Below are 16013 nucleotides of genomic sequence, written 5' to 3'. Positions count from 1 at the left end.
GCAAACAATGTTACCTCGTGGATTTTGCCTGCGATAGCTCTTCCAAAATAGCTTGTCGTCCCTGGGTGGGCTCGAACCACCAACCTCCCGGTTAACAGCCGAGCGCGCTGGCCAATTGCGCCACAGAGACATCCAGCCCAGTCAAAAAAATATTTGCGACTCGACAAGCCGCAACATCTTTTTTTTTTTAAAGCGAGCCAGCAACATTCGAAAGTTCAGCCCCTGTCCAATCAACTGTGTTTAATGGAGAGCGAGGGCATCAATCTTTCTACCTTTGAGCTAAATCCCCTGTACCAATGTAGCTATAAAAAAAACTGGAAGTCTTTCAATCAATCGACTCTCGCCAATTTATTGCGCACTCAATATACTGCAGTTAATCTGGATATTGAGGAAAAATTGCAAGATAATGTTATTTGACATGATGCAGATGTATTTGCTTACTTTTTCAAGCACACTTGGCAATAAACCTTGTTCAGCAGTGCCTTTTATGAGATAGTAAAGCGCGCAGACGTTCCATTGTAAAAAACAAAAATGTTCTCTCACCATTAGCGACTCTGGTGGGACTCCAACCCACAACCTTTGAAAGCCCTTGCAACTAATGCCTAGAAGTTCAATGCGCTATCCATTGCGCCACAGAGCCCATACGTCCTTGCGTGATGCTCATTTCCACAAACGCAAAACACGGTTTTCATCCAAAATGGGTCTACGTCAGTCATTCCTTGCCAACAAACTGAGAATCAAAAAGTGAAAAGAGTGCAGTTAATCTGTGTGTGCAGGGATACTTTTCCATCTCTTATTCCAATTTGTAACAGCAGCGCATTTTCTGTCATTGTAAACAATTTGCACGCCTGAATGGACAACTGTAACCCTCTCCATAGCCCGGTATACATTATATCTCAACAGGAACATCCATCTCCGTGACAATAAAACAGCAGAACCTTGGCCCATCTTCAAAGGACTCTTGGCCGCACACCTCCGACACCTCCACATGGCAGCAGAGCACCGGTTCATCACCCACCTCATCCCCCACAACACCCTGATCCACCTTATACCCTCTGGAAACCTGGACATCATCTTCTGACCCCGGCATCACCCCCCCATCCACGGCATCACCCCCCATCACTGAAGAAAGTTTGAAGAATGATTGTGTGTTTGATTTTCTGTAATTTTTTGTCTCTTCTCCCCCTGCCCTTGTGTATCCCATTCCCTTGCACTTGTGTGTGATGTTTGTCTGTACAATTATGTAAATATATGTAAATACTTGTAAGATGTTTTTGATAATAAAAGATAAAAAAAATAAAATAATGGACAACTGAGTAGTAGTAGTAGGTTTGAGATGGGCCGGTAATTATTTAGCACTGTGGCATCAAGACTGCTCTTCTTTAAGAGAGGCTTAATGACCGCAGTTTTAAGGCTCTTGGGAATATTCCAGATCCAAGCGACATGTTGACTTTTTGAGTGATTGGAGCCAACAGACTGCTCACCGTAGACTTTAAAAATCTGGTAGACAATGCATAAAGGCAGCATGTAGTGGAACTCAGACTTGTGGTGATCTCTTGGACAGTTTTGTCAGCCAAAAATGCAAAATGGGTTAACTCCAGTTGTCTAGCTGGCTGCGTGCTTGTTATCTGCAAATAATGGTATTTTTAATGTTCTGAACTGAGTCTTGCAAAGAAGACTGCAAACTCATTGCACCTGGAGAAATACAGAAACCATCAGACAAAGTAACATTTACCACACTGTAATTTGAAATGTTAACCCGCTTTGTCATTAGCAGGTCCAGAGTGTGCCCTTTGCCCTTGGTGGGGCCACTCAGGTGCGGAGTAAGACCAAAGCTTCTGAGGACAGCGCCAAGCTCTTTAGAAGAAGACGAGGTTGAGCGGGGCGTGAAGGAAGGAAGGAACAGTCACTCACGTACGGGAAACTCCTACCAAGCAGTGGCCAGCCTATAGCACACTGGGATTCTGTGGTAATTGAACCAAGTTTAGCAGTTCCTTTCATCAGTTAATAACACAAGCAGGCTTTCCTATTTACCAATGTAGATAACAGGGGTTACAACAGTGACTCTGGTGGGTCTCGAACTCACAGCCTTTGAATGCCTTTGCAACTTTTGTCTGATTCCCCTTTTTCACAAAAGAAAACAGTCATCCGAAAACGGTCTACATCAATCATTCCTTACCATCAAACTGAGAAACAAGGAGTGAAAAGAGTGCATTTACTCTGTTTATTCAGGGATACTGTTCAATCTCTAATTGCAAAATAGCTCTTTCGGGTGATATGTTTTTCTGTACATGTAAACAACTGATTTGCTTGAAAGGCTATCATGAAAGCACTGCTGGGATTTGCTAGACAGGCACTTTGACCAACTAAGCCACAGCGCCTCTAAAGTGTTACTCCAACCTGTTTCAGGTAGATATTCAGCAAACAATGTTACCCCGTGGATTTTGGCTGCGATAGCTCTTCCAAAATAGCTTCTCGTCCCTGGGTGGGCTCAAACCACCAACCTCCCGGTTAACAGCCGAGCGCGCTGGCCAATTGCGCCACAGAGACATCCAGCCCAGTCGAAAAAATATTTGCGACTTGACAAGCCGCAACATCTTTTTTTTTTTAAAGCGAGCCAGCAACATTCGAAAGTTCAGCCCCTGTCCAATCAACTGTGTTTAATGGAGAGCGAGGGCATCAATCTTTCTACCTTTGAGCTAAATCCCCTGTACCAATGTAGCTATAAAAAAAACTGGAAGTCTTTCAATCAATCGACTCTCGCCAATTTATTGCGCACTCAATATACTGCAGTTAATCTGGATATTGAGGAAAAATTGCAAGATAATGTTATTTGACATAATGCCGATGTATTTGCTTACTTTTTCAAGCACACTTGGCAATAAACCTCGTTCAGCAGTGCCTTTTATCAGATAGTAAAGCGCGCAGACGTTCCATTGTAAAAAACAAAAATGTTCTCTCACCATTAGCGACTCTAGTGGGACTCAACCCACAACCTTTGAAAGCCCTTGCAACTAATGCCTAGAAGTCCAATGCGCTATCCATTGCGCCACAGAGCCCATACATCCTTGCGTGATGCTCATTTCCACAAACGCAAAACACGGTTTTCATCCAAAATGGGTCTACGTCAGTCATTCCTTGCCAACAAACTGAGAATCAAAAAGTGAAAAGAGTGCAGTTAATCTGTGTGTGCAGGGATACTTTTCCATCTCTTATTCCAATTTGTAACAGCAGCGCATTTTCTGTCATTGTAAATAATTTGCACGCCTGAATGGACAACTGTAACCCTCTCCATAGCCCGGTATACATTATATCTCAACAGGAACATCCATCTCCGTGACAATAAAACAGCAGAACCTTGGCCCATCTTCAAAGGACTCTTGGCCGCACACCTCCGACACCTCCACATGGCAGCAGAGCACCGGTTCATCACCCACCTCATCCCCCACAACACCCTGATCCACCTTATACCCTCTGGAAACCTGGACATCATCTTCTGACCCCGGCATCACCCCCCCATCCACGGCATCACCCCCCATCACTGAAGAAAGTTTGAAGAATGATTGTGTGTTTGATTTTCTGTAATTTTTTGTCTCTTCTCCCCCTGCCCTTGTGTATCCCATTCCCTTGCACTTGTGTGTGATGTTTGTCTGTACAATTATGTAAATATATGTAAATACTTGTAAGATGTTTTTGATAATAAAAGATAAAAAAAATAAAATAATGGACAACTGAGTAGTAGTAGTAGGTTTGAGATGGGCCGGTAATTATTTAGCACTGTGGCATCAAGACTGCTCTTCTTTAAGAGAGGCTTAATGACCGCAGTTTTAAGGCTCTTGGGAATATTCCAGATCCAAGCGACATGTTGACTTTTTGAGTGATTGGAGCCAACAGACTGCTCACCGTAGACTTTAAAAATCTGGTAGACAATGCATAAAGGCAGCATGTAGTGGAACTCAGACTTGTGGTGATCTCTTGGACAGTTTTGTCAGCCAAAAATGCAAAATGGGTTAACTCCAGTTGTCTAGCTGGCTGCGTGCTTGTTATCTGCAAATAATGGTATTTTTAATGTTCTGAACTGAGTCTTGCAAAGAAGACTGCAAACTCATTGCACCTGGAGAAATACAGAAACCATCAGACAAAGTAACATTTACCACACTGTAATTTGAAATGTTAACCCGCTTTGTCATTAGCAGGTCCAGAGTGTGCCCTTTGCCCTTGGTGGGGCCACTCAGGTGCGGAGTAAGACCAAAGCTTCTGAGGACAGCGCCAAGCTCTTTAGAAGAAGACGAGGTTGAGCGGGGCGTGAAGGAAGGAAGGAACAGTCACTCACGTACGGGAAACTCCTACCAAGCAGTGGCCAGCCTATAGCACACTGGGATTCTGTGGTAATTGAACCAAGTTTAGCAGTTCCTTTCATCAGTTAATAACACAAGCAGGCTTTCCTATTTACCAATGTAGATAACAGGGGTTACAACAGTGACTCTGGTGGGTCTCGAACTCACAGCCTTTGAATGCCTTTGCAACTTTTGTCTGATTCCCCTTTTTCACAAAAGAAAACAGTCATCCGAAAACGGTCTACATCAATCATTCCTTACCATCAAACTGAGAAACAAGGAGTGAAAAGAGTGCATTTACTCTGTTTATTCAGGGATACTGTTCAATCTATAATTGCAAAATAGCTCTTTCGGGTGATATGTTTTTCTGTACATGTAAACAACTGATTTGCTTGAAAGGCTATCATGAAGGCACTGCTGGGATTTACTAGACAGGCACTTTGACCAACTAAGCCACAGCGCCTCTAAAATGTTACTCCAACCTGTTTCAGGTAGATATTCAGCAAACAATGTTACCTCGTGGATTTTGCCTGCGATAGCTCTTCCAAAATAGCTTGTCGTCCCTGGGTGGGCTCGAACCACCAACCTCCCGGTTAACAGCCGAGCGCGCTGGCCAATTGCGCCACAGAGACATCCAGCCCAGTCGAAAAAATATTTGCGACTCGACAAGCCGCAACATCTTTTTTTTTTTAAAGCGAGCCAGCAACATTCGAAAGTTCAGCCCCTGTCCAATCAACTGTGTTTAATGGAGAGCGAGGGCATCAATCTTTCTACCTTTGAGCTAAATCCCCTGTACCAATGTAGCTATAAAAAAAACTGGAAGTCTTTCAATCAATCGACTCTCGCCAATTTATTGCGCACTCAATATACTGCAGTTAATCTGGATATTGAGGAAAAATTGCAAGATAATGTTATTTGACATGATGCAGATGTATTTGCTTACTTTTTCAAGCACACTTGGCAATAAACCTTGTTCAGCAGTGCCTTTTATGAGATAGTAAAGCGCGCAGACGTTCCATTGTAAAAAACAAAAATGTTCTCTCACCATTAGCGACTCTGGTGGGACTCCAACCCACAACCTTTGAAAGCCCTTGCAACTAATGCCTAGAAGTCCAATGCGCTATCCATTGCGCCACAGAGCCCATACGTCCTTGCGTGATGCTCATTTCCACAAACGCAAAACACGGTTTTCATCCAAAATGGGTCTACGTCAGTCATTCCTTGCCAACAAACTGAGAATCAAAAAGTGAAAAGAGTGCAGTTAATCTGTGTGTGCAGGGATACTTTTCCATCTCTTATTCCAATTTGTAACAGCAGCGCATTTTCTGTCATTGTAAACAATTTGCACGCCTGAATGGACAACTGTAACCCTCTCCATAGCCCGGTATACATTATATCTCAACAGGAACATCCATCTCCGTGACAATAAAACAGCAGAACCTTGGCCCATCTTCAAAGGACTCTTGGCCGCACACCTCCGACACCTCCACATGGCAGCAGAGCACCGGTTCATCACCCACCTCGTCCCCCACAACACCCTGATCCACCTTATACCCTCTGGAAACCTGGACATCATCTTCTGACCCCGGCATCACCTCCCCCAACCACGGCATCAACCCCCATCACTGAAGAAAGTTTGGAGAATGATGGTGTGTTTGATTTTCTGTAATTTTTTGTCTCTTCTCCCCCTGCCCTTGTGTATCCCATTCCCTTGCACTTGTGTGTGATGTTTGTCTGTACAATTATGTAAATATATGTAAATACTTGTAAGATGTTTTTGATAATAAAAGATAAAAAAAAAATTAAAATAATGGACAACTGAGTAGTAGTAGTAGGTTTGAAATGGGCCGGTAATTATTTAGCACTGTGGCATCAAGACTGCTCTTCTTTAAGAGAGGCTTAATGACCGCAGTTTTAAGGCTCTTGGGAATATTCCAGATCGAAGCAACATGTTGACTTTTTGAGTGAGTGGAGCCAACAGACTGCTCACCGTAGACTTTAAAAATCTAGTAGGCAATGCATAAAGGCAGCATGTAGTGGAACTCAGACTTGTGGTGATCTCTTGGACAGTTTTGTCAGCCAAAAATGCAAAATGGGTTAACTCCAGTTGTCTAGCTGGCTGCGTGCTTGTTATCTGCAAATAATGGTATTTTTAATGTTCTGAACTGAGTCTTGCAAAGAAGACTGCAAACTCATTGCACCTGGAGAAATACAGAAACCATCAGACAAAGTAACATTTACCACACTATAATTTGAAATGTTATCCCGCTTTGTCATTAGCAGGTCCAGAGTGTGCCCTTTGCCCTTGGTGGGGCCACTCAGGTGCTGAGTAAGACCAAAGCTTCTGAGGACAGCGCCAAGCTCTTTAGAAGAAGACGAGGTTGAGCGGGGCGTGAAGGAAGGAAGGAACAGTCACTCACGTACGGGAAACTCCTACCAAGCAGTGGCCAGCATATAGCACACTGGGATTCTGTGGTAATTGAACCAAGTTTAGCAGTTCCTTTCATCAGTTAATAACACAAGCAGGCTTTCCTATTTACCAATGTAGATAACAGGGGTTACAACAGTGACTCTGGTGGGTCTCGAACTCACAGCCTTTGAATGCCTTTGCAACTTTTGTCTGATTCCCCTTTTTCACAAAAGCAAAACAGTCATCCGAAAACGGTCTACATCAATCATTCCTTACCCTCAAACTGAGAAACAAGGAGTGAAAAGAGTGCATTTACTCTGTTTATTCAGGGATACTGTTCAATCTATAATTGCAAAATAGCTCTTTGGGGTGATATGTTTTTCTGTACATGTAAACAACTGATTTGCTTGAAAGGCTATCATGAAGGCACTGCTGGGATTTACTAGACAGGCACTTTGACCAACTAAGCCACAGCGCCTCTAAAATGTTACTCCAACCTGTTTCAGGTAGATATTCAGCAAACAATGTTACCTCGTGGATTTTGCCTGCGATAGCTCTTCCAAAATAGCTTGTCGTCCCTGGGTGGGCTCGAACCACCAACCTCCCGGTTAACAGCCAAGCGCGCTGGCCAATTGCGCCACAGAGACATCCAGCCCAGTCGAAAAAATATTTGCAACTTGACAAGCCGCAACATCTTTTTTTTTTTAAAGCGAGCCAGCAACATTCGAAAGTTCAGCCCCTGTCCAATCAACTGTGTTTAATGGAGAGCGAGGGCATCAATCTTTCTACCTTTGAGCTAAATCCCCTGTACCAATGTAGCTATAAAAAAAATGGAAGTCTTTCAATCAATCGACTCTCACCAATTTATTGCGCACTCAATATACTGCAGTTAATCTGGATATTGAGGAAAAATTGCAAGATAATGTTATTTGACATAATGCCGATGTATTTGCTTACTTTTTCAAGCACACTTGGCAATAAACCTCGTTCAGCAGTGCCTTTTATCAGATAGTAAAGCGCGCAGACGTTCCATTGTAAAAAACAAAAATGTTCTCTCACCATTAGCGACTCTAGTGGGACTCAACCCACAACCTTTGAAAGCCCTTGCAACTAATGCCTAGAAGTCCAATGCGCTATCCATTGCGCCACAGAGCCCATACATCCTTGCGTGATGCTCATTTCCACAAACGCAAAACACGGTTTTCATCCAAAATGGGTCTACGTCAGTCATTCCTTGCCAACAAACTGAGAATCAAAAAGTGAAAAGAGTGCAGTTAATCTGTGTGTGCAGGGATACTTTTCCATCTCTTATTCCAATTTGTAACAGCAGCGCATTTTCTGTCATTGTAAATAATTTGCACGCCTGAATGGACAACTGTAACCCTCTCCATAGCCCGGTATACATTATATCTCAACAGGAACATCCATCTCCGTGACAATAAAACAGCAGAACCTTGGCCCATCTTCAAAGGACTCTTGGCCGCACACCTCCGACACCTCCACATGGCAGCAGAGCACCGGTTCATCACCCACCTCATCCCCCACAACACCCTGATCCACCTTATACCCTCTGGAAACCTGGACATCATCTTCTGACCCCGGCATCACCCCCCCATCCACGGCATCACCCCCCATCACTGAAGAAAGTTTGAAGAATGATTGTGTGTTTGATTTTCTGTAATTTTTTGTCTCTTCTCCCCCTGCCCTTGTGTATCCCATTCCCTTGCACTTGTGTGTGATGTTTGTCTGTACAATTATGTAAATATATGTAAATACTTGTAAGATGTTTTTGATAATAAAAGATAAAAAAAATAAAATAATGGACAACTGAGTAGTAGTAGTAGGTTTGAGATGGGCCGGTAATTATTTAGCACTGTGGCATCAAGACTGCTCTTCTTTAAGAGAGGCTTAATGACCGCAGTTTTAAGGCTCTTGGGAATATTCCAGATCCAAGCGACATGTTGACTTTTTGAGTGATTGGAGCCAACAGACTGCTCACCGTAGACTTTAAAAATCTGGTAGACAATGCATAAAGGCAGCATGTAGTGGAACTCAGACTTGTGGTGATCTCTTGGACAGTTTTGTCAGCCAAAAATGCAAAATGGGTTAACTCCAGTTGTCTAGCTGGCTGCGTGCTTGTTATCTGCAAATAATGGTATTTTTAATGTTCTGAACTGAGTCTTGCAAAGAAGACTGCAAACTCATTGCACCTGGAGAAATACAGAAACCATCAGACAAAGTAACATTTACCACACTGTAATTTGAAATGTTAACCCGCTTTGTCATTAGCAGGTCCAGAGTGTGCCCTTTGCCCTTGGTGGGGCCACTCAGGTGCGGAGTAAGACCAAAGCTTCTGAGGACAGCGCCAAGCTCTTTAGAAGAAGACGAGGTTGAGCGGGGCGTGAAGGAAGGAAGGAACAGTCACTCACGTACGGGAAACTCCTACCAAGCAGTGGCCAGCCTATAGCACACTGGGATTCTGTGGTAATTGAACCAAGTTTAGCAGTTCCTTTCATCAGTTAATAACACAAGCAGGCTTTCCTATTTACCAATGTAGATAACAGGGGTTACAACAGTGACTCTGGTGGGTCTCGAACTCACAGCCTTTGAATGCCTTTGCAACTTTTGTCTGATTCCCCTTTTTCACAAAAGAAAACAGTCATCCGAAAACGGTCTACATCAATCATTCCTTACCATCAAACTGAGAAACAAGGAGTGAAAAGAGTGCATTTACTCTGTTTATTCAGGGATACTGTTCAATCTCTAATTGCAAAATAGCTCTTTCGGGTGATATGTTTTTCTGTACATGTAAACAACTGATTTGCTTGAAAGGCTATCATGAAGGCACTGCTGGGATTTACTAGACAGGCACTTTGACCAACTAAGCCACAGCGCCTCTAAAATGTTACTCCAACCTGTTTCAGGTAGATATTCAGCAAACAATGTTACCTCGTGGATTTTGCCTGCGATAGCTCTTCCAAAATAGCTTGTCGTCCCTGGGTGGGCTCGAACCACCAACCTCCCGGTTAACAGCCGAGCGCGCTGGCCAATTGCGCCACAGAGACATCCAGCCCAGTCGAAAAAATATTTGCGACTCGACAAGCCGCAACATCTTTTTTTTTTTAAAGCGAGCCAGCAACATTCGAAAGTTCAGCCCCTGTCCAATCAACTGTGTTTAATGGAGAGCGAGGGCATCAATCTTTCTACCTTTGAGCTAAATCCCCTGTACCAATGTAGCTATAAAAAAAACTGGAAGTCTTTCAATCAATCGACTCTCGCCAATTTATTGCGCACTCAATATACTGCAGTTAATCTGGATATTGAGGAAAAATTGCAAGATAATGTTATTTGACATGATGCAGATGTATTTGCTTACTTTTTCAAGCACACTTGGCAATAAACCTTGTTCAGCAGTGCCTTTTATGAGATAGTAAAGCGCGCAGACGTTCCATTGTAAAAAACAAAAATGTTCTCTCACCATTAGCGACTCTGGTGGGACTCCAACCCACAACCTTTGAAAGCCCTTGCAACTAATGCCTAGAAGTCCAATGCGCTATCCATTGCGCCACAGAGCCCATACGTCCTTGCGTGATGCTCATTTCCACAAACGCAAAACACGGTTTTCATCCAAAATGGGTCTACGTCAGTCATTCCTTGCCAACAAACTGAGAATCAAAAAGTGAAAAGAGTGCAGTTAATCTGTGTGTGCAGGGATACTTTTCCATCTCTTATTCCAATTTGTAACAGCAGCGCATTTTCTGTCATTGTAAACAATTTGCACGCCTGAATGGACAACTGTAACCCTCTCCATAGCCCGGTATACATTATATCTCAACAGGAACATCCATCTCCGTGACAATAAAACAGCAGAACCTTGGCCCATCTTCAAAGGACTCTTGGCCGCACACCTCCGACACCTCCACATGGCAGCAGAGCACCGGTTCATCACCCACCTCGTCCCCCACAACACCCTGATCCACCTTATACCCTCTGGAAACCTGGACATCATCTTCTGACCCCGGCATCACCTCCCCCAACCACGGCATCAACCCCCATCACTGAAGAAAGTTTGTAGAATGATGGTGTGTTTGATTTTCTGTAATTTTTTGTCTCTTCTCCCCCTGCCCTTGTGTATCCCATTCCCTTGCACTTGTGTGTGATGTTTGTCTGTACAATTATGTAAATATATGTAAATACTTGTAAGATGTTTTTGATAATAAAAGATAAAAAAAAAAATTAAAATAATGGACAACTGAGTAGTAGTAGTAGGTTTGAAATGGGCCGGTAATTATTTAGCACTGTGGCATCAAGACTGCTCTTCTTTAAGAGAGGCTTAATGACCGCAGTTTTAAGGCTCTTGGGAATATTCCAGATCGAAGCAACATGTTGACTTTTTGAGTGAGTGGAGCCAACAGACTGCTCACCGTAGACTTTAAAAATCTAGTAGGCAATGCATAAAGGCAGCATGTAGTGGAACTCAGACTTGTGGTGATCTCTTGGACAGTTTTGTCAGCCAAAAATGCAAAATGGGTTAACTCCAGTTGTCTAGCTGGCTGCGTGCTTGTTATCTGCAAATAATGGTATTTTTAATGTTCTGAACTGAGTCTTGCAAAGAAGACTGCAAACTCATTGCACCTGGAGAAATACAGAAACCATCAGACAAAGTAACATTTACCACACTGTAATTTGAAATGTTAACCCGCTTTGTCATTAGCAGGTCCAGAGTGTGCCCTTTGCCCTTGGTGGGGCCACTCAGGTGCTGAGTAAGACCAAAGCTTCTGAGGACAGCGCCAAGCTCTTTAGAAGAAGACGAGGTTGAGCGGGGCGTGAAGGAAGGAAGGAACAGTCACTCACGTACGGGAAACTCCTACCAAGCAGTGGCCAGCATATAGCACACTGGGATTCTGTGGTAATTGAACCAAGTTTAGCAGTTCCTTTCATCAGTTAATAACACAAGCAGGCTTTCCTATTTACCAATGTAGATAACAGGGGTTACAACAGTGACTCTGGTGGGTCTCGAACTCACAGCCTTTGAATGCCTTTGCAACTTTTGTCTGATTCCCCTTTTTCACAAAAGCAAAACAGTCATCCGAAAACGGTCTACATCAATCATTCCTTACCATCAAACTGAGAAACAAGGAGTGAAAAGAGTGCATTTACTCTGTTTATTCAGGGATACTGTTCAATCTATAATTGCAAAATAGCTCTTTCAGGTGATATGTTTTTCTGTACATGTAAACAACTGATTTGCTTGAAAGGCTATCATGAAGGCACTGCTGGGATTTACTAGACAGGCACTTTGACCAACTAAGCCACAGCGCCTCTAAAATGTTACTCCAACCTGTTTCAGGTAGATATTCAGCAAACAATGTTACCTCGTGGATTTTGCCTGCGATAGCTCTTCCAAAATAGCTTGTCGTCCCTGGGTGGGCTCGAACCACCAACCTCCCGGTTAACAGCCGAGCGCGCTGGCCAATTGCGCCACAGAGACATCCAGCCCAGTCGAAAAAATATTTGCGACTTGACAAGCCGCAACATCTTTTTTTTTTTAAAGCGAGCCAGCAACATTCGAAAGTTCAGCCCCTGTCCAATCAACTGTGTTTAATGGAGAGCGAGGGCATCAATCTTTCTACCTTTGAGCTAAATCCCCTGTACCAATGTAGCTATAAAAAAAACTGGAAGTCTTTCAATCAATCGACTCTCGCCAATTTATTGCGCACTCAATATACTGCAGTTAATCTGGATATTGAGGAAAAATTGCAAGATAATGTTATTTGACATAATGCCGATGTATTTGCTTACTTTTTCAAGCACACTTGGCAATAAACCTCGTTCAGCAGTGCCTTTTATCAGATAGTAAAGCGCGCAGACGTTCCATTGTAAAAAACAAAAATGTTCTCTCACCATTAGCGACTCTAGTGGGACTCAACCCACAACCTTTGAAAGCCCTTGCAACTAATGCCAAGAAGTCCAATGCGCTATCCATTGCGCCACAGAGCCCATACATCCTTGCGTGATGCTCATTTCCACAAACGCAAAACACGGTTTTCATCCAAAATGGGTCTACGTCAGTCATTCCTTGCCAACAAACTGAGAATCAAAAAGTGAAAAGAGTGCAGTTAATCTGTGTGTGCAGGGATACTTTTCCATCTCTTATTCCAATTTGTAACAGCAGCGCATTTTCTGTCATTGTAAATAATTTGCACGCCTGAATGGACAACTGTAACCCTCTCCATAGCCCGGTATACATTATATCTCAACAGGAACATCCATCTCCGTGACAATAAAACAGCAGAACCTTGGCCCATCTTCAAAGGACTCTTGGCCGCACACCTCCGACACCTCCACATGGCAGCAGAGCACCGGTTCATCACCCACCTCATCCCCCACAACACCCTGATCCACCTTATACCCTCTGGAAACCTGGACATCATCTTCTGACCCCGGCATCACCCCCCCATCCACGGCATCACCCCCCATCACTGAAGAAAGTTTGAAGAATGATTGTGTGTTTGATTTTCTGTAATTTTTTGTCTCTTCTCCCCCTGCCCTTGTGTATCCCATTCCCTTGCACTTGTGTGTGATGTTTGTCTGTACAATTATGTAAATATATGTAAATACTTGTAAGATGTTTTTGATAATAAAAGATAAAAAAAATAAAATAATGGACAACTGAGTAGTAGTAGTAGGTTTGAGATGGGCCGGTAATTATTTAGCACTGTGGCATCAAGACTGCTCTTCTTTAAGAGAGGCTTAATGACCGCAGTTTTAAGGCTCTTGGGAATATTCCAGATCCAAGCGACATGTTGACTTTTTGAGTGATTGGAGCCAACAGACTGCTCACCGTAGACTTTAAAAATCTGGTAGACAATGCATAAAGGCAGCATGTAGTGGAACTCAGACTTGTGGTGATCTCTTGGACAGTTTTGTCAGCCAAAAATGCAAAATGGGTTAACTCCAGTTGTCTAGCTGGCTGCGTGCTTGTTATCTGCAAATAATGGTATTTTTAATGTTCTGAACTGAGTCTTGCAAAGAAGACTGCAAACTCATTGCACCTGGAGAAATACAGAAACCATCAGACAAAGTAAAATTTACCACACTGTAATTTGAAATGTTAACCCGCTTTGTCATTAGCAGGTCCAGAGTGTGCCCTTTGCCCTTGGTGGGGCCACTCAGGTGCGGAGTAAGACCAAAGCTTCTGAGGACAGCGCCAAGCTCTTTAGAAGAAGACGAGGTTGAGCGGGGCGTGAAGGAAGGAAGGAACAGTCACTCACGTACGGGAAACTCCTACCAAGCAGTGGCCAGCCTATAGCACACTGGGATTCTGTGGTAATTGAACCAAGTTTAGCAGTTCCTTTCATCAGTTAATAACACAAGCAGGCTTTCCTATTTACCAATGTAGATAACAGGGGTTACAACAGTGACTCTGGTGGGTCTCGAACTCACAGCCTTTGAATGCCTTTGCAACTTTTGTCTGATTCCCCTTTTTCACAAAAGAAAACAGTCATCCGAAAACGGTCTACATCAATCATTCCTTACCATCAAACTGAGAAACAAGGAGTGAAAAGAGTGCATTTACTCTGTTTATTCAGGGATACTGTTCAATCTCTAATTGCAAAATAGCTCTTTCGGGTGATATGTTTTTCTGTACATGTAAACAACTGATTTGCTTGAAAGGCTATCATGAAGGCACTGCTGGGATTTACTAGACAGGCACTTTGACCAACTAAGCCACAGCGCCTCTAAAATGTTACTCCAACCTGTTTCAGGTAGATATTCAGCAAACAATGTTACCTCGTGGATTTTGCCTGCGATAGCTCTTCCAAAATAGCTTGTCGTCCCTGGGTGGGCTCGAACCACCAACCTCCCGGTTAACAGCCGAGCGCGCTGGCCAATTGCGCCACAGAGACATCCAGCCCAGTCGAAAAAATATTTGCGACTCGACAAGCCGCAACATCTTTTTTTTTTTAAAGCGAGCCAGCAACATTCGAAAGTTCAGCCCCTGTCCAATCAACTGTGTTTAATGGAGAGCGAGGGCATCAATCTTTCTACCTTTGAGCTAAATCCCCTGTACCAATGTAACTATAAAAAAAACTGGAAGTCTTTCAATCAATCGACTCTCGCCAATTTATTGCGCACTCAATATACTGCAGTTAATCTGGATATTGAGGAAAAATTGCAAGATAATGTTATTTGACATGATGCAGATGTATTTGCTTACTTTTTCAAGCACACTTGGCAATAAACCTTGTTCAGCAGTGCCTTTTATGAGATAGTAAAGCGCGCAGACGTTCCATTGTAAAAAACAAAAATTTTCTCTCACCATTAGCGACTCTGGTGGGACTCCAACCCACAACCTTTGAAAGCCCTTGCAACTAATGCCTAGAAGTCCAATGCGCTATCCATTGCGCCACAGAGCCCATACGTCCTTGCGTGATGCTCATTTCCACAAACGCAAAACACGGTTTTCATCCAAAATGGGTCTACGTCAGTCATTCCTTGCCAACAAACTGAGAATCAAAAAGTGAAAAGAGTGCAGTTAATCTGTGTGTGCAGGGATACTTTTCCATCTCTTATTCCAATTTGTAACAGCAGCGCATTTTCTGTCATTGTAAACAATTTGCAAGCCTGAATGGACAACTGTAACCCTCTCCATAGCCCGGTATACATTATATCTCAACAGGAACATCCATCTCCGTGACAATAAAACAGCAGAACCTTGGCCCATCTTCAAAGGACTCTTGGCCGCACACCTCCGACACCTCCACATGGCAGCAGAGCACCGGTTCATCACCCACCTCGTCCCCCACAACACCCTGATCCACCTTATACCCTCTGGAAACCTGGACATCATCTTCTGACCCCGGCATCACCTCCCCCAACCACGGCATCAACCCCCATCACTGAAGAAAGTTTGGAGAATGATGGTGTGTTTGATTTTCTGTAATTTTTTGTCTCTTCTCCCCCTGCCCTTGTGTATCCCATTCCCTTGCACTTGTGTGTGATGTTTGTCTGTACAATTATGTAAATATATGTAAATACTTGTAAGATGTTTTTGATAATAAAAGATAAAAAAAATAAAATAATGGACAACTGAGTAGTAGTAGTAGGTTTGAGATGGGCCGGTAATTATTTAGCACTGTGGCATCAAGACTGCTCTTCTTTAAGAGAGGCTTAATGACCGCAGTTTTAAGGCTCTTGGGAATATTCCAGATCCAAGCGACATGTTGACTTTTTGAGTGATTGGAGCCAACAGACTGCTCACC

At 43.3% G+C, this 16013-nt stretch overlaps 9 non-coding genes across 9 annotated transcripts; all 9 read right to left on the bottom strand.

Annotated features, from left to right (window-relative positions):
• Positions 1–56: 56 nt before the first annotated feature.
• On the bottom strand, positions 57–130 carry trnan-guu (transfer RNA asparagine (anticodon GUU)). Its single transcript has one exon. It is a non-coding gene; the product is annotated as a tRNA-Asn (tRNA).
• Positions 131–549: 419 nt separating this feature from the next.
• trnar-ucu (transfer RNA arginine (anticodon UCU)) lies at positions 550–640 on the bottom strand. Its single transcript is given in 2 exon segments — positions 550–585; positions 604–640. It is a non-coding gene; the product is annotated as a tRNA-Arg (tRNA).
• Positions 641–4895: 4255 nt separating this feature from the next.
• trnan-guu (transfer RNA asparagine (anticodon GUU)) lies at positions 4896–4969 on the bottom strand. Its single transcript has one exon. It is a non-coding gene; the product is annotated as a tRNA-Asn (tRNA).
• Positions 4970–5388: 419 nt separating this feature from the next.
• Positions 5389–5479, bottom strand: trnar-ucu (transfer RNA arginine (anticodon UCU)). Its single transcript is given in 2 exon segments — positions 5389–5424; positions 5443–5479. It is a non-coding gene; the product is annotated as a tRNA-Arg (tRNA).
• A 4259-nt stretch (positions 5480–9738) lies between these two features.
• Positions 9739–9812, bottom strand: trnan-guu (transfer RNA asparagine (anticodon GUU)). The gene has a single exon. It is a non-coding gene; the product is annotated as a tRNA-Asn (tRNA).
• Positions 9813–10231: 419 nt separating this feature from the next.
• trnar-ucu (transfer RNA arginine (anticodon UCU)) lies at positions 10232–10322 on the bottom strand. The gene is given in 2 exon segments: positions 10232–10267; positions 10286–10322. It is a non-coding gene; the product is annotated as a tRNA-Arg (tRNA).
• A 1842-nt stretch (positions 10323–12164) lies between these two features.
• trnan-guu (transfer RNA asparagine (anticodon GUU)) lies at positions 12165–12238 on the bottom strand. The gene has a single exon. It is a non-coding gene; the product is annotated as a tRNA-Asn (tRNA).
• A 2345-nt stretch (positions 12239–14583) lies between these two features.
• Positions 14584–14657, bottom strand: trnan-guu (transfer RNA asparagine (anticodon GUU)). The gene has a single exon. It is a non-coding gene; the product is annotated as a tRNA-Asn (tRNA).
• Positions 14658–15076: 419 nt separating this feature from the next.
• trnar-ucu (transfer RNA arginine (anticodon UCU)) lies at positions 15077–15167 on the bottom strand. The gene is given in 2 exon segments: positions 15077–15112; positions 15131–15167. It is a non-coding gene; the product is annotated as a tRNA-Arg (tRNA).
• Positions 15168–16013: the final 846 nt, after the last annotated feature.

The sequence above is a fragment of the Eucyclogobius newberryi genome, unplaced genomic scaffold (assembly GCF_026437365.1).
Source record: "Eucyclogobius newberryi isolate DKJ021-1_F unplaced genomic scaffold, fEucNew1.0.hap1 SCAF_41, whole genome shotgun sequence".
Lineage (NCBI taxonomy): Eukaryota > Metazoa > Chordata > Actinopteri > Gobiiformes > Gobiidae > Eucyclogobius > Eucyclogobius newberryi.
The sequence above is the reverse complement of the archived record's forward strand: the minus strand, read 5'-3'. Positions and strand labels throughout refer to the sequence as shown.